The following is a 16,166-nucleotide window of genomic DNA, read 5'->3' as shown; positions in this document are numbered from 1 at the left end:
ACAAACTATGTTGAGGTTTAGGATTTTGTAGTGTGGCTGAATGAAGGTGCCAAAACCTATGTATGATGGCTTTGGTTTTGTCTGTGGGCCTGGCATAAATATGATTCAATGTAGTATAGAGTCATTTTATTTATAGAGTGCATTGCCACATTTTGAGGACAAACTTTACAACTCAAAAAAAAAACAACTTAATAGGGTGAAGTTATTTCCTCACTTCTCAACTGAAAAATGAAGGCAAGCCATGGCCTTTTTTAGACACAGGACCTGGAAAATACAGTAAGTGTGAATGAAAGTGATTTATCAGCATCTGTTAAAATAAAGGTGATTTTCTTAATTTGAAAAGAAAACTACTAAAGAAAATAAAGTGTGCCTTATTTTGCTGTCTATACTACTTAAGGGAAAGGGACAACCGTGGTCAGCCTTACTAATTTTGTACACACCTGAGTTTACAGGCTGTCAAATGACAGAAAAAATGATGAAAGTAAATAAATGTGATTTGAATTTAAGGCTGGAATTCATCCTTGGCTGATAGGTCATTTTGAACAAAAACTACTACCCACCAATCTAAGTTAACTGCCCCTGTATCCTGAGAGATCACTCGACCATTTTTTGTGGCCTTTGAACATCAGGCAGGCTCCTAATTAGTGAGCTTTAGTGATCACTTATCTAAGGTCCACCAGACTTGGTATTTTTCCAATGACCCTGGCCTGTCAGAGATGTATTTTTGCCCTGATTTGCTTACACTGGAATTGTTTTCCTCTCTGCCATTCGCTCCAGGCCTTTAGAATTTTAAAAGTTTATATGTGTGTATATACAGTCTCTATCAGAATTCTACTTAAACTTGCTGAGAAGTGTACTTCCATGAAGAGGGTGGGCTGGGTTATATTACCAAGAGACTGACACTTTCTTTTTATTTTTGTGAAAGTGATATTTTTCCATTACATATTGTTGGGAAATAGGATATTAAAGGTGATAAAGATCTGACTACTGCCTTTATTTAAGCCTTTTGGTAGGATGAATCTTTAGGTCAGTAGGTATCCGCCAGAAAGGACATTATGATATATCAAAATGTAGGGGTAAAACTGCCCCACAATAAAAAATATAAATACAGTGCATCCGGAAAGTATTCATAGCGCATCACTTTTTCCACATTTTGTTATTTTACAGCCTCATTCCAAAATGGATTAAATTCATTTTTTCCTCAGAATTCTACACACAACACCCCATAATGACAACGTGAAAAAAGTTTACTTGAGATTTTTGCAAATTTATGAAAAGTAAAAAAACTGAGAAATCACATGTAGATAAGTATTCACAGCCTTTGCCATGAAGCTCAAAATTGAGCTCAGGTGCATCGTGTTTCCCCTGATCATCCTTGAGATGTTTCTGTAGCTTAATTGGAGTCCACCTGTGGTAAATTCAGTTGATTGGACATGATTTGGAAAGGCACACACCTGTCTATATAAGGTCCCACAGTTCACAGTTCATGTCAGAGCACAAAGAAAGAGAAAGGAGAACATTCCAGAAGGATAACCATCTCTGCAGCAATCCACCAATCAGGCCTGTATGGTAGAGTGGCCAGACGGAAGCCTCTCCTTAGTAAAAGGCACATGGCAGACCGCCTGGAGTTTGCCAAAAGACACCTGAAGGACTCTGACCATAAGAAACAAAATTCTCTGGTCTGAAGAGACAAAGATTGAACTGCCAGGCGTCACGTTTGGAGAAAACCAGGCACAGCTCATCGCAAGGCCAGTACCATCCCTACAGTGAAGCGTGGTGGTGGCAGCATCATGCTGTATGGATGTTTATCAGTGGCAGGAACTGGGAGACTAGTCAGGATAAAGGGAAAGATGACTGCAGCAATGTACAGAGACATCCTGGATGAAAACCTGCTCCAAAGCGCTCTTGACCTCAGACTGGGGTGATGGTTCATCTTTCAGCAGGACAACAACCCTAAGCACACAGCCAAGATATTAAAGGAGTGGCTTCAGGAGAACTCTGTGAATGTCCTTTAGTGGCCCAGCCAGAGCCCAGACTTGAATCTGATTGAACATCTCTGGAGAGATCTTAAAATGGCTGGGCACCGACGCTTCCCATCCAACCTGATGGAGTTTGAGAGGTGCTGCAAAGAGGAATTGGCGAAACTGGCCAAGGAAAGGTGTGCCAAGCTTGTGGCATCATATTCAAAAAGGCTTGCGGCTGTAATTGCTGCCAAAGGTGCATCGACAAAATATTGAGCAAAGGCTGTGAATACTTATGTACATGTGATTTCTCTGTTTTTTTATTTTTAATAAATTTGCAAAAACCTCAAGTAAACCTTTTTCACGTTGTCATTATGGGGTGTTATGTGTAGAATTCTGAGGAAAAAAAGGAATTTAATCCATTTTGGAATAAGACTGTAACATAACAAAATGTGGAAAAAGTGATGCGCTGTGAATATTTTCCGGATGCACTGTACCATCAAAATCTCAGAATACAGTGATGGATTAGCCAACATTTTTTTTTTTTTAAAATGTGCTGAAATTTGTTGGTAAATACTGTAGTGAGCAGAGCATTCTAACGCACCACATCCTCTTTTACCACAATGCTGATGAGATCGCACTGAGAAGTGCAGTGTGCCAGTTTATGAAAATAAAGTGTGTCTTTAGAATCCAAGTGAAACAAGCAAAGGTCAAAAAAGGCATCTGTAAGGATAATCAGTTCTGTCCAATTGATCCTGCAATAAAGGTATTTAATATTCAGTATATTACAACAAGCCCCCCAATATCTAATCTGCAGCCTTGTGGAAAATGCTGACATAGGGACTACAACTCCCATCAGCCATTACACTGCTCCAGACAATTTTAATTAGTTCTCACAAACATTAGATAGGACAATCAACAAGCATATCATTAAAGGTGGCAATTTTTGCATTCTTAACCACTTCTAGAGAACAGTTTTATTGTCTCAGTGGATTACAGCATTTATCTTAGAGTTCATCTTTTTCTGTTATCTTGGATTGTGTTTAGACATGTTGCATTTACAAAAGTCTTTTTTCGTGTTTTTTTTTTTTTTAATTTAGGCCCATTTCTGAGAAATGTGTTGCCAAATCCTTAAGGAGCAATCTTCCTTTCTTTTTTTCTACACCTTCCCACTAAAAACTCCCAAACACAAATGCCTGTTTTTAGTCAGTTTTGCATGTAAAACTTGTGTATCCCAAAGGAAATTGTGCTTTGGTTATCATTACCTATTGTGATGTTATACTTGGTATATGTGAGGCATAGTGAGATTCAGGCACCTGGACACTGGCAGAGTGATGCACTTAGCCTAGCATGTACTACATTTTAGTGTAAACACCATATGTGACAATGAATGGGAGATGAACTAATTGCACTTCATTATTTTTTAATGGTGCATAGCCGTGCATTTTTGAAAACACGAGCACTGTTGCCAACCTACAGTTCATCATTGATTTTGCCGTACCAATCAGCGATAAGCAGTCTTTAAAGTTAAAGAAAAGATCTCTTCCAAATTTCTTGTAGCCTGTAGCAGATGAGTAATTCTCAGTCCATAATTTTTTTTTCTGTTCAGTTTCCTTCCAAATATTTTGTTTAACAAGACTGTTCATGCTGAATATACACTGATGTAAATGGAAAACTGTTGGATATAGACTTTATTGCTAATAGGGAGATATTAAAAGCAGTAAATGAAGCTGTTTAAGGCTCAATTAAGGTGGGAAATCTTAAGTGAGGTAACTAAAATGAAGCAAAAAAATGTCACATGAGCAGTAAGTGCTTCAATAGCAATACATGACTTATCTAGAAAATGGGTTGAAATAAAAACCTGCAGCCACTCAGGCCCGACATTGCTTGGTCTAGGTGAAAGTCGCTTAGATTAACTAAAACTCCGTTGAGTGTCAGTTTAAGATGTTCTTGTAATGTGTGTCACTCCACCCCATGTTAAGTTATTAAACTACTAGGAAATGCTTGGATCTCCAGTCCACAAAGAAAGGTGCTTCAAGAACTTCTTATGAAACACGGCACCCCAGGTCCACGTGCTTAGAATGGTGCCACCTCTTCTATGCCCTAGTGGTGTTCAGTTGGCCTGTACATTGTGCTTTACTGCTAGCAGATGTTGCCTCTTTTTCCTGTGTCACATGGCTGTGAAAAGGACCTGAATCCCACTTCTGTGGCAGAGATCGCTCTCACCTCATATTTTTAAGTCATGTATGGCTTTCTTTTTTGAAATGCATTATTTGTCTGTGATAACAGTGATCAGTCAGTCTGTGGAGTGTGCTTCAGTGTTGGCTGTGCCGCATGCCCCACTGCTGTTTACCAAGATCATTGAATCAAGAGTTTGTGTGTCTCGAATGGATAACCCTTGGCATTTTATATAAATACTGTACATACCGTAGATAACTGTAAGATTTCCGTTTGCTCTGTTATTGGTGGACGCAGTGGCTGCATTGGAGGAGCACCAGTTCTGCTTTACAATGTCTGGTTGTCTTTGGTTTTATTGTGATGCATTCTTTTTAGCTCTATTTTAACTCAAAATATTGTTACATTTTGTGGTCGAGCTTACATACTGCTCCTATTGATGGATCCATGATGAATAAAGGGATGGTCGCAGGCTTCATTTGAATTTCTGGGTGTACTGAAAGTTTTCCCAACTTACTAGAGGATTGCTAGAACATTACCAATATTTTAGGGTTGTCCATCTCCAAGCATATTGCGCACTTTTCTCAACATGAGCATTCCCACTGATTTGGTGCACACTGCACTGTAACAATCTCTTCTCTTGTGGACAGAGTCATTGGAGAGTGTGAACAATTACCAAGAAGTGAACTACTTAAGCAAGCGGCACTTTTAATGTTGGTGTCATTCAGAGGCTAAGAGCTCTGTTCTAACACAAGTTAGTAAGCTGTCTGTGTTGGCAAAGACATGCAAAGGAAAAAATGGCACCCAACCTGAGGAGTCAGAATGTAACAGTGTCAGTCCATAATGAGATGTTGGTAGGACCAAACAAAATAGCTGTCTGAACGTCCAGAAGTGTAATTTGGCATGAGAATGGCTGCTGCTTCATGAGTCTGCAACTCCAGACATGGAAAGGACTGCCAGGCTCGCCTGTCTAGGGGCGGGTGCCAGAGGAGATGTGCTTCTTATACCTTAATGGAGTCTTTTTTTTTTTTTTCTATGGTGTAAAAGCCTCCTCCTGAATGTCATGGATGCTCCCAATTCAGTCTTCTGGGAGTCGTGTTTTCTCTTCATGGATAAACTCGCTTTACACAAATTTAAGAAATGTTGCCAAGAGTGTGGTCAGCTTCTTGTTAACAGTGAAACACAGGATTAATAACGTAAAATGTTTCCTTTGATTGTTTAGATTATAGTCCTGAACTTTTGTAAACTACTTGCTAAATCTTGTGAACCTGAAGTATCATTATACCTGTTTACAAAGTGGTTCAATCAAAACACTTCTGAATTCAAGAACTTGTGTTTATGCTAAAACCCATATTCGTCAGCCTTCCTGGGTGCGCCTGATAATTTTACGTGATGTTTCTGAGCTCCTCTAGCAGATATTCATGTCATGACAATGGCGACTTTGTAAATGCTGTCATGTATCAGGGCCTTTGTTTCCTTTGTCTCTGGGTAGAAGAGCGCTTGGAAGCCATTGATGTTTTGCATGTGCTACACATGCTGCTAGCTTACATCAATTTTCTTGGTTTGTTTTCCATTTCAAAAGTAGAAAAAGAATAGCAATGAGTTCACAGGAATCCAACTAAATTATCAGTGAGAATAATGAATTAACTACAGTTTAAAGATTATGTAGAAAACTGAGGGAAATTTTTTTTTTTTTTTTTTTTTTTTTGCACCCACTCAAGGATGCCAAATTAATGTAGGAATTTGTGTTTTGATGCAAGAAACAATGATTGATGGGTGTTAATCAGTTAATTAATGATCAGTTTGAGCTTTGTCAATGCTGGTAATTACATAATTTGCTAAGGCTCGCAGTTTATTTTCTTTACCTGTCTCTGTTGCAGGAGGCAGTCTCTAGCCGTTAGACTTAATGTCAAGGTAACTGAAGTCCACTTTTTGAATGCTGAATGGTACTATTTATTGATAAACACAAAGATTAAATATGACTCTGTGTGTATAGATATAGAGATATAGATAGATATATATATATAGAGAGAGAGAGAGAGAGAGAGAGAGAGAGAGAGAGAGAGAGAGAGAGAGAGAGAGAGAGAGAGAGAGAGAGAGAGAGAGAGAGAGAGAGAGAGAGAGAGAGAGAGAGAGAGCTCTATTGTGACAGATAGGAGACGCTATCACTCCCTTGAACCCCTGTCCAAGACTATAGACACCAAGTAAAAGTCCAAAAGTTGACTTTATTTTCACAGCACAATGCACAAAGCACCCTCTCCTACACAATAATCATAAATTCACCAATTGCAATCAATAATCAATTCTCCAGCACTCCCAGACGCGTTGCCCCCTACCACCCAGCTCAGCTCGCCGTCTGGGAGCTGCCACATCCTTTTATATTCCCCTAACCCGGAAGTGTCATGGACAAGGTGAATGATGTGCTTCCGGGGTGAAGAAAGGGACTTGTTATCTGACCCAGAAGTGTTCCAATCCCCAGTCCATATGATCTCCGATCACTTCCGGGTCAGATAACAAGTCCCTTTCTTCACCCCGGAAGCACGTCATTCACCTTGTCCATGTGACTTGGATGTACTTCTGGGGCGTAAGGCAAATAACCATTGTTCCTCCCTGCAGCATCTTTTAGTGGCCCCCATGGTATCAGGTAGGGCTGTGTATAAAAACTCCAATATTCAGGATTCCCTGCTGGCATTCGGGGGACCTCCGTACTGCAGGGAGGGCTCTACCTGGCAACTTGGGGGTATTGGCTGCTGTGTTAAAGAAGTAATGAAAAAGAAAAGGAAACATTTCAAAAATAACGTAACATGATTGTCAATGTAATTGTTTTGTCACTGTTATGAGTGTTGCTGTCATATATATATATATATATATATATATATATATATATATATATATATATATAGCAAAATACCTGCTCTTCGCAGCGGTGAAGTACTGCATTAAAATTTTTATTAAGAAGAAAATTAAACCTTTTTAAACTGAGGGAAAATATGCCAATAATTATTTGTTAAGGATCTCTTTGTATACCATGTTGTCAGTTCGGCCCTCCGGTTGTAACATGACCAAGCTGTGCGCTGAGCTTACTCTTGAGCATGCAACGTACAGTTGGCCATGTGAACAGTAATCTTGTCTCAAATCTCACAGCTTGGATTGCTGCTGTCATAATCGGTTTGAGTTTCATGGTTTGTTTCAATTACGACAGTATTTATAGGACTTGTGTTGAAGTGACATTCGGCATCTGTCAAGCGTTGTAAGCACACAACCTGTTTCATCGATAAAATCACATCCAGCTTTTGAGAGTTTAAACATTCATAAACATCAAAGTGTCCACTACTGAAATCGTCAGCTGTGAATCTAAGATGTTTAAGAGGCATTGGCAGTTGTCGAAAGGTGTAAAATATTTGGCCATTTCGGTACACTTGAAAGCGACAACTGAACAATTCAGCGGCAGCCATCAACTCACATGCAAAACCATAGGTGAAGGGCTTAAGCATTTCACTCTTATAGTGCTCCTGTGTAGTATAATTATCTCCTGTACCGTCATCAGTCCACACCTTGAACCTGTCCCAGTCATTCAATACATAAGACAGAATGTTCCTCCGGATATCAAGAGTGAGCCTGATATGGCTGTGCAATATGTAACAAAGAGAATGGAAAAGGTAGGTGGTATCTCCGGGCATGGAAACCACTCGGTAAGTGACAGTTCTTTGATCGATAGTGATCATCTCGATAGACATGGTAATGGGGCTTGGAATGATAAAGGAAATGGGTACCTGAGCAATGTAAAGTAAGTGTAAAATACCTACCCAATAACTATAATTGTAATAAACAAACAATAAAACAGCGAAGAAGCCGTGGATTAAACAAAAAGGCTGTAGTTATCAGTAGGGAGACGTGAATCCCGTGGCGAAGCAAGGATGGGAATGTAGAGACCGGAGCGACGGACGGTCTTATATAGGCAGGCAGCCAACAACGTGGGAGGCGTTAGGATGGGGACCAACGCCACCTCACACGGTGACGAGAGGTGCAGGCTATGGACATATATATGTGCGTAAGTAGGATTAAGTTAGCGTTGGGAACCCGTGTACCAAATTTCTTGAAGATGGGCCCAAAAGTAACAAAGACTGTTGAAAAGTTCAATATGGCGGCCGACAGTGGCATCATACCACCGAAATAAGTACGTACATTGGTTTTGGTTAGTGCAGGGAAACCGCCTACCAAATTTCGAGAAGATGGGGCCAAAAATAAGAAAGTTCAACATGGCGGACATTGTTGACCGTTATGACCATTACGCGTAGAATTTCGAAATGAAACCTGCTTAACTTTTGTAAGTAAGCTGTAAGGAATAAGCCTGCCAAATTTCAGCCTTCTACCTACACGGGAAGTTGGAGAATTTGTGACGTTTGTAAAATTCAATATGGCGGCCGACAGTGGCGTCATAGCACCTGAAATACGTCGTACATCGGTTTTAGTTAAGCGCAGGAAGCCACCTACCAAATTTCGTGAAGATGGGGTCAGCCTTCTACCTATACGGGAAGTTTGAAAATTGGTGACGTTGGAAAGTTCAATATGGCGGCCGACAGTGGCATCATACCATCGAAATAAGTAAGTACATTGGTTTCGGTTAGCGCAGGGAAGCCACCTACCAAATTTCGTGAAGATGGGGCCATAAATAAGAAAGTTCAACATGGCGGACGTTGTTGACCGTTATCAACCGTTATGACCGTTACGTGTAGAATTTCGAAATGAAACCTGCTTAACTTTTGTAAGTAAGCTGTAAGGAATAAGCCTGCCAAATTTCAGCCTTCTACCTACACGGGAAGTTGGAGAATTAGTGATGAGTGAGTGAGTGAGTGAGTGAGGGCTTTGCCTTTTATTATTATAGATATATATATACACACACACAGTGCATCCCTTTTTCCACATTTTGTTATATTACAGCCTCATTCTAAAATGGATTAAATTCATTTTTTTCCTCAGAATTCTACACACAACACCCCATAACGACAATGTGAAAAAAGTTTACTTGAGATTTTTGCAAATTTATTAAAAATAAAAAAATTGACAATATAGATATATAGATATATATCTATACTAGCAGAATACCAGCTTGTGGAGTAGTGTGTTAAAGAAGTTATGAAAAGAAAAGCAAACATTTTAAAAATAGCGTAAGATGATTGTTAATGTAATTGTTTTGTCATTGATATGAGTGTTGTTGTCATATATATATATATATATATATATATATATATATATATATATATATATATATATATATATATATAAAATACCTGCGATTAGCAGCGGAGTAAAAAGAAAAGGAAACATTTTAATAATAGCGTAACATGATTGACAATGTAATTGTTTTGTAATTGTCATGAGTGTTGCTGGCATATAAACATATATATATATATATATATATATACATATCTATACACATATATATACAGTTATATATACACATCTATACACATATATATACAGTATATATATACACATATACACACATACATATATATACATATACATATATATATATACATACTGTATATACAACATATACATATCTACATATATACTGTATATACACATATATATACAAATCTACATATATATATATACATATATATATATATATATATATATAGGGTGGGACTCGATTAAAAAATTAATCCAATTAATTAGAGGCTGTGTAAGAATTAATCTTGATTAATGCATGTATGTAATCGCACGTAAATTTGCCCCAAATGCAAATGTTTTTTTTTTTATTTAAAAGCGGTTTTAGTGGGCGACAGAATCAAATAATAGACATGGACATGAATATTGTAAACTGAAGCTGTTTTAATTTCTGAAAAAAAAGCTTTTAAACTGCATTTGAATTCAAAACAGAAACAAAAATATCATCCCTGGTTAAAATTGGGCAGACTTAAAAATAAAGTGGTAGTTTAAGTACTTTAAGTACATTTTCAGAATAGTATTGTCTTTAAATAATAATAACCAAAATTTCAACATAAAGTGCAGTTTTCTTCTTAAAAAATAAGTCAGAAACATAAAAGGTAATTTGACCAGCTTACTCTTTAAACTCTGAGTAACATTAGCCAAAATTATTTTGTACATTAGGCTAAAACAGTGTGATCATTGAACATTTTGTAATTAGATGTATTTAGAATTACTAGCGGTCCGGAAGTCCAATGATCCCCAGTAAGAGCCACAAAGTCCGCTTTCTGTAATGCATCTAATTTTGCTTGCTTTTCAGTGTGCACAAAACCATGCTTTTATCAAGGCTTACTTCGGGTAGTCGAAATGATCAGTCGTAGGCAGCGCTTTATTCCGACTCTAACATTTTTGTAGCTGTGATGTGTGCATCAGTGTAATGGATGTACCAGGAAATCATGCATTGACAAAAGTTCCGTTTGCTTGGAATTGAAAGTGTGATTAAATCGTTATTTTTAGCGCGTTATGGATACATGCATGAAGCTTCTCAGCTGTGCTTGTGCTAAGAAAGGAAAATTTTAAAAATAGCGTAACATGATTCTCGTTAACCTAATATTTTTCATCGTCCCAAACCAAGGAGATCGAAGGTAAAATGAATCGGGTAGCGTACATAGTCAGTACATCCCCTCTCGGGAATCGAACCTCGAATGTCGCGTTAGGCGAAGACTCTACAATTCGCCACAGCGTGTGGCTTGTCTATGCTAAAGTATGTATTGTAGATCGGGTATATATATACATTTATATATATACCGTGTATCGAGTGGAGAAGTAGAAGTTATGAAAAGAAAAGGGAACATTTTAAAAATAGCGTAACATGATTGTCAATATACAGTAATTGTTTTGTGAGTGTTATTGAATGTTGCTGTCATCAAGGATTTGATTATCATTATTTCTTTCAATCAGGCTCGTATTTGTAGGATGTGTTCAAGTTACATTCCGTGTTTGTCAATCGTTGTAAAGATAAGAGGTTTCATTCATCGATTAGTTCCTTACTGCATCAATAAACAGCTCGTCTTCCTTTTATCTGTGATGTGACAAACTGCATGCAGGGTTTTTTTTACACTGTCTTCCTTTAGCGGGACATTCACTTTTTCCACCGTGTGCTTTGTTTCGCAGTAGCTGCACTTATGAATATGATTGTATGTATAAGGCGCTTCATATTTTTTGCTGCCTTCTCAATTGTGTAATTGGTTTTGTTCAGCACTCTTTGGAACTGTTGCTTTTGTCTGTGCACTGCGTCAGTTCCGTGAGCAGCTTGGTGTTCTTGCATCGAAGGTTCCCAGCTGTACTGGTGCCATCTCGTGTAATGTCAGCTAAGACCGGCACTTAAAAGTTTCTCTCAGTTTCAATGAGTTTGTGCCAAACACCACCCTGACCATCTCATCTTCCTCTGCATAAGCACAGTCCTTCACCGTGAATATTTACGGCAGTGTTTGTATTGGATTGCGCTGATGGGCCCTTATATGGGCAGGCACTAAATTACAAGCGCTAGTGGCAGCCTGTCTATGAACTTAATTTAATATAAACTTACGGTTCACGCCGTGCTTTGTTTCCGCAGTAGCTGTACTTATGAATATGCTTGTATGCATCATTTGCTTCATAATGTTTTCTGCCTTCTCAATTGTGAAATGGCGTTTTGTGCTGATCGCTGTTTGGAGTTCTTCCTTGTTCTCTACGTGGGAGGCGTGATGATGTCACGAAACTCCGCCCCAGGCCATCTCAACTCAAGACTCCATTACATTATATGGGAAAAATAGCTTCCAGTTATGACCCTTATGCGTAGAATTTCAAATGAAACCTGCCCAACTTTTGTAAGTAAGCTGTAAGGAATAAGCCTGCCAAATTTCAGCCTTCTACCTACGGGAAGTTGGAGAATTAGTGATGAGTCAGTGAGTGAGTGAGTGAGGGCTTTGCCTTTTATTAGTATAGATATACCTGTGCGTGTGTGTATATGTATGTATGTGTATATATATATATATATATATGAGCTTCAACGCCGTGGGGGCGGAGTTTCGTGTGACATCATCACGCCTCCCACGTAATCACGCGCAGTACATAGAAAACCAGGAAGACCTCAAAAAGCGCTCAAGAAAACATGCATTATATAATTGAGAAGGCAGCTAAACAATAAGAAGCGAGTTCTGCTACTTGAAACAAAGCACGATGTAAACCTACACTTTAAATTAAGTTCATAGACAGGCTACGCTGGCGTGTAATTTAGTGCCTGCCCATATAAGGCCATCCATCAGCGCAATCCAATAGCAAACTGCCACGGGTAAATATTCACGGGTGAAGGACTGTGCTTATGGAGAGGAAGATGAGATGGTCAGGGTGGTGTTTGACACAAACTCAGCTAAACTGCCAGAGAAAGTTTTAAGTGCCAGGACTAAGGTAACATTAAATAAAGCTATGGACATAGCACGAGATGGCACCAGCACAGCTGGGAACCTTCGATGCAAGTACACCGAAAGTGGCTCACTGAACTGATGCAGTGCACAGATAAAAAGCAACAGTTCCAAAGAGCGCTGAACAAAAACCTAATTACACAATTGAAAAGGCAGCAAAAAATATGAAGCGCTGATAAGCATATTCATAAATGCAGCTACTGTGGAAACAAAGCACACGGTGGAAAAGTCAATGTCCCGCTAAAGGAAGACAGCGAAAAAAAAAACCCGCATGCAGTTTGTCACATCACAGATAAAAAGGAAGACGAGCTGTTTATTGATGCAGTAAGGAACTAATCGATGAATGAAACCTCTTATCTTTACAACGATTGACAAACACGGAATGTAACTTGAACACATCGTACAAATACGAGCCTGATTGAAAGAAATAATGATAATCAAATCCTTGATGACAGCAACATTCAATAACACTCACAAAACAATTACTGTATATTGACAATCATGTTACGTTATTTTTAAAATGTTCCCTTTTCTTTTCATAACTTCTACTTCTCCACTGCGATACACGGTATATATATATAAATGTATATATATAGCCCGATCTACAATACATACTTTAGCATAGACAAGCTGCTGTGCAATTGTAGAGTCTTCGCCTAACGCCGATATTCGAGGTTCGATTCCTAGAGGGGATGTACTGACTATGTACGCCTACCCGATTCATTTTACCTTCATCTCCTTGGTTTGGGACGTATGAAAAATATTAGGTTAACGCAGAATCATGTTACGCTATTTTTAAAATTTTCCCTTTCTTAGCACAAGCACAGCTTGAGAAGCTTCGATGCATGTATCCATAACGCGCTAAAAATAACGATTTAATCACACTTTCAATTCCAAGCAAACGGAACTTTTGTCAATGCATGATTTCCTGGTACATCCATTACACTGATGCACACATCACAGCTACAAAAATGTTAGAGTCGGAATAAAGCGCTGCTACGACTGATCATTTCGACTACCCGAGCGTAAGCCTTGATAAAAGCGTGGTTTTGTGCACACTGAAAAGCAAGCAAAATTAGATGCATTACAGAAAGCGGACTTTGTGGCTCTTACTGGGGATCATTGGACTTCCGTGACCGCTAGTAATTCTAAATACATCTAATTACAAAATGTTCAATGATCACACTGTTTTAGCCTAATGTACAAAATAATTTTGGCTAATGTTACTCAGAGTTTAAAGAGTAAGCTGGTCAAATTACCTTTTATGTTTCTGACTTATTTTTTAAGAAGAAAACTGCACTTTATGGTGAAATTTTGGTTATTATTATTTAAAGACAATACTATTCTGAAAATGTACTTAAAGTACTTAAACTACCACTTTATTTTTAAGTCTGCCCAATTTTAACCAGGGATGATATTTTTGTTTCTGTTTTGAATTCAAATGCAGTTTAAAAGCTTTTTTTCAGAAATTAAAACAGCTTCAGTTTACAATATTCATGTCCATGTCTATTATTTGATTCTGTCCCACTAAAACCGCTTTAAATAAAAAAAAAAAAACATTTGCATTTGGGGCAAATTTACGTAGCGATTACATACCATTAATCAAGTTAATTCTTACACCCTCTAATATATATATGTAGATATATATATGTAGATTTTATATATATGTGTATATACAGTATATATGTAGATATGTATATGTTGTATATACAGTATGTATATATATGTGTGTGTATATATACAGTATGTGTATATATATGTATATGTATATATGTATGTGTGTATATGTATATATATAACTATATATATATGTGTATAGATGTGTATATATATATATATATATATATATATATATATGCCAGCAACACTCATGACAATTACAAAACAATTACATTGTCAATCATGTTACTATTATTAAAATGTTTCTTTTACTCTCCGCTGCAATCGAGTATATTATATATATATATATATATATATATATAAATAGATAGATATGACAACAACACTATATCAATGACAAAACAATTACATTAACAATCATCTTACTTATTTTTAAAATGTTTGCTTTTCTTTTCATAACTTCTTTAACACACTACCTTACTCCATGGCTGCCGGGTATTTTGCTAGTATACTAATAAAGGCAAAGCCCTCACTACTGACTGACTGACTGACTCATCACTAATTCTCCAACTTCCCGCGGTAGGTGGAAGGCTGAAATTTGGCAGGTTATTCCTTACAGCTTCCTTACAAAAGTTGGGCAGGTTTCATATCGAAATTCTACTGCGATAATGGTCATAACTGGAAGCTGTTTTTCCATTTACTGTAATGGAGATGAGCTTGAAACCCGTGGGGCGGAGTTTCGTGTGACATCATCACGCCTTCCACGTGAATCACGCAGTACATAGAAAACCAGGAAGACCCAAAAGCGCTGAAGAAAACATGCATTATATAATTGAGAAGGCAGCTAAACAATAAGAAGCGAAGCGAAAGTGACATATACAACCATATTCATGAGTTCTGCTACTTCGAAACAAAGCACATGTAAACCTACACTTTAAATTAAGTTCATAGACAGGCTGCTGGCGCTTGTAATTTAGTGCCTGCCCATATAAGGCCGTCCAGCGTGCAATCCAATAGCAAACTGCCACGGGTAAATATTCACGGGTGAAGGACTGTGCTTATGGAGAGGAAGATGAGATGGTCAGGGTGGTGTTTGACACAAACTCAGCGTAAACTGCGAGAGAAAGTTTTAAGTGCCAGGACTAAGGTAACATTAAATACAGCCATGGACATAGCACGAGATGGCACCAGCACAGCTGGGAACCTTCGATGCATGTACACCGAAGGCTCACGGAACTGACGAGTGCACAGATAAAAGCAACAGTTCCAAAGAGCGCTGAACAAAACCGAATTACACAATTGAAAAGGCAGCAAAAATATGAAGCCTGATACATAGCATATTCATAAATCCAGCTACTGGAAACAAAGCACACGTGGAAAAGTCAATGTCCCGCTAAAGGAAGACAGTGTAAAAACCCGTGCATGCAGTGTGTCAGGTCTCAGATAAAGAAGAAGACGAGCTGTTTATTGATGCAGTAAGAAACGAATCGATGAATGAAACCTGTCATCTTTACAACGATTGACAAACACGGAATGTAACTTGAACACAACACATCCTACAAATACGAACCTGATTGAAAGAAATAATGATAATCAAATCCTTGATGACAGCAACACTCAGTAACACTCACAAAACAAATACTGTATATTGACAGTCATGTTACGCTATTTTTAAAATGTTCCCTTTTCTTTTCTAGCTTTTTAACACACTACCTCCGCATGAGCACGCTGGATATATATATATATATATATATATATATCCCGATCTACATACTTAATAATGGATACTTTATTCGCCATCAATGATTGTTTTGGTAAAGCCATACTCAGTGTATTCATTAGATGAACGGTAAAAAGTAAGAGCGAGGGAGGATGACTTATTGAGGCATGCAGGCTGTAGTGCCACAACTCTATCTGAATTGCGCGATCACATTTGAAAAAATATATCTTTTCAAGTTCTATTTAGTCCATATGTGTCAAACTCAAGGGCATACACATCCGCCCGGCGTAA

This window comes from Polypterus senegalus, chromosome 8 (genome assembly GCF_016835505.1).
Source record: "Polypterus senegalus isolate Bchr_013 chromosome 8, ASM1683550v1, whole genome shotgun sequence".
Taxonomy (NCBI): domain Eukaryota; kingdom Metazoa; phylum Chordata; class Cladistia; order Polypteriformes; family Polypteridae; genus Polypterus; species Polypterus senegalus.
The sequence above is the reverse complement of the archived record's forward strand: the minus strand, read 5'-3'. Positions refer to the sequence as shown.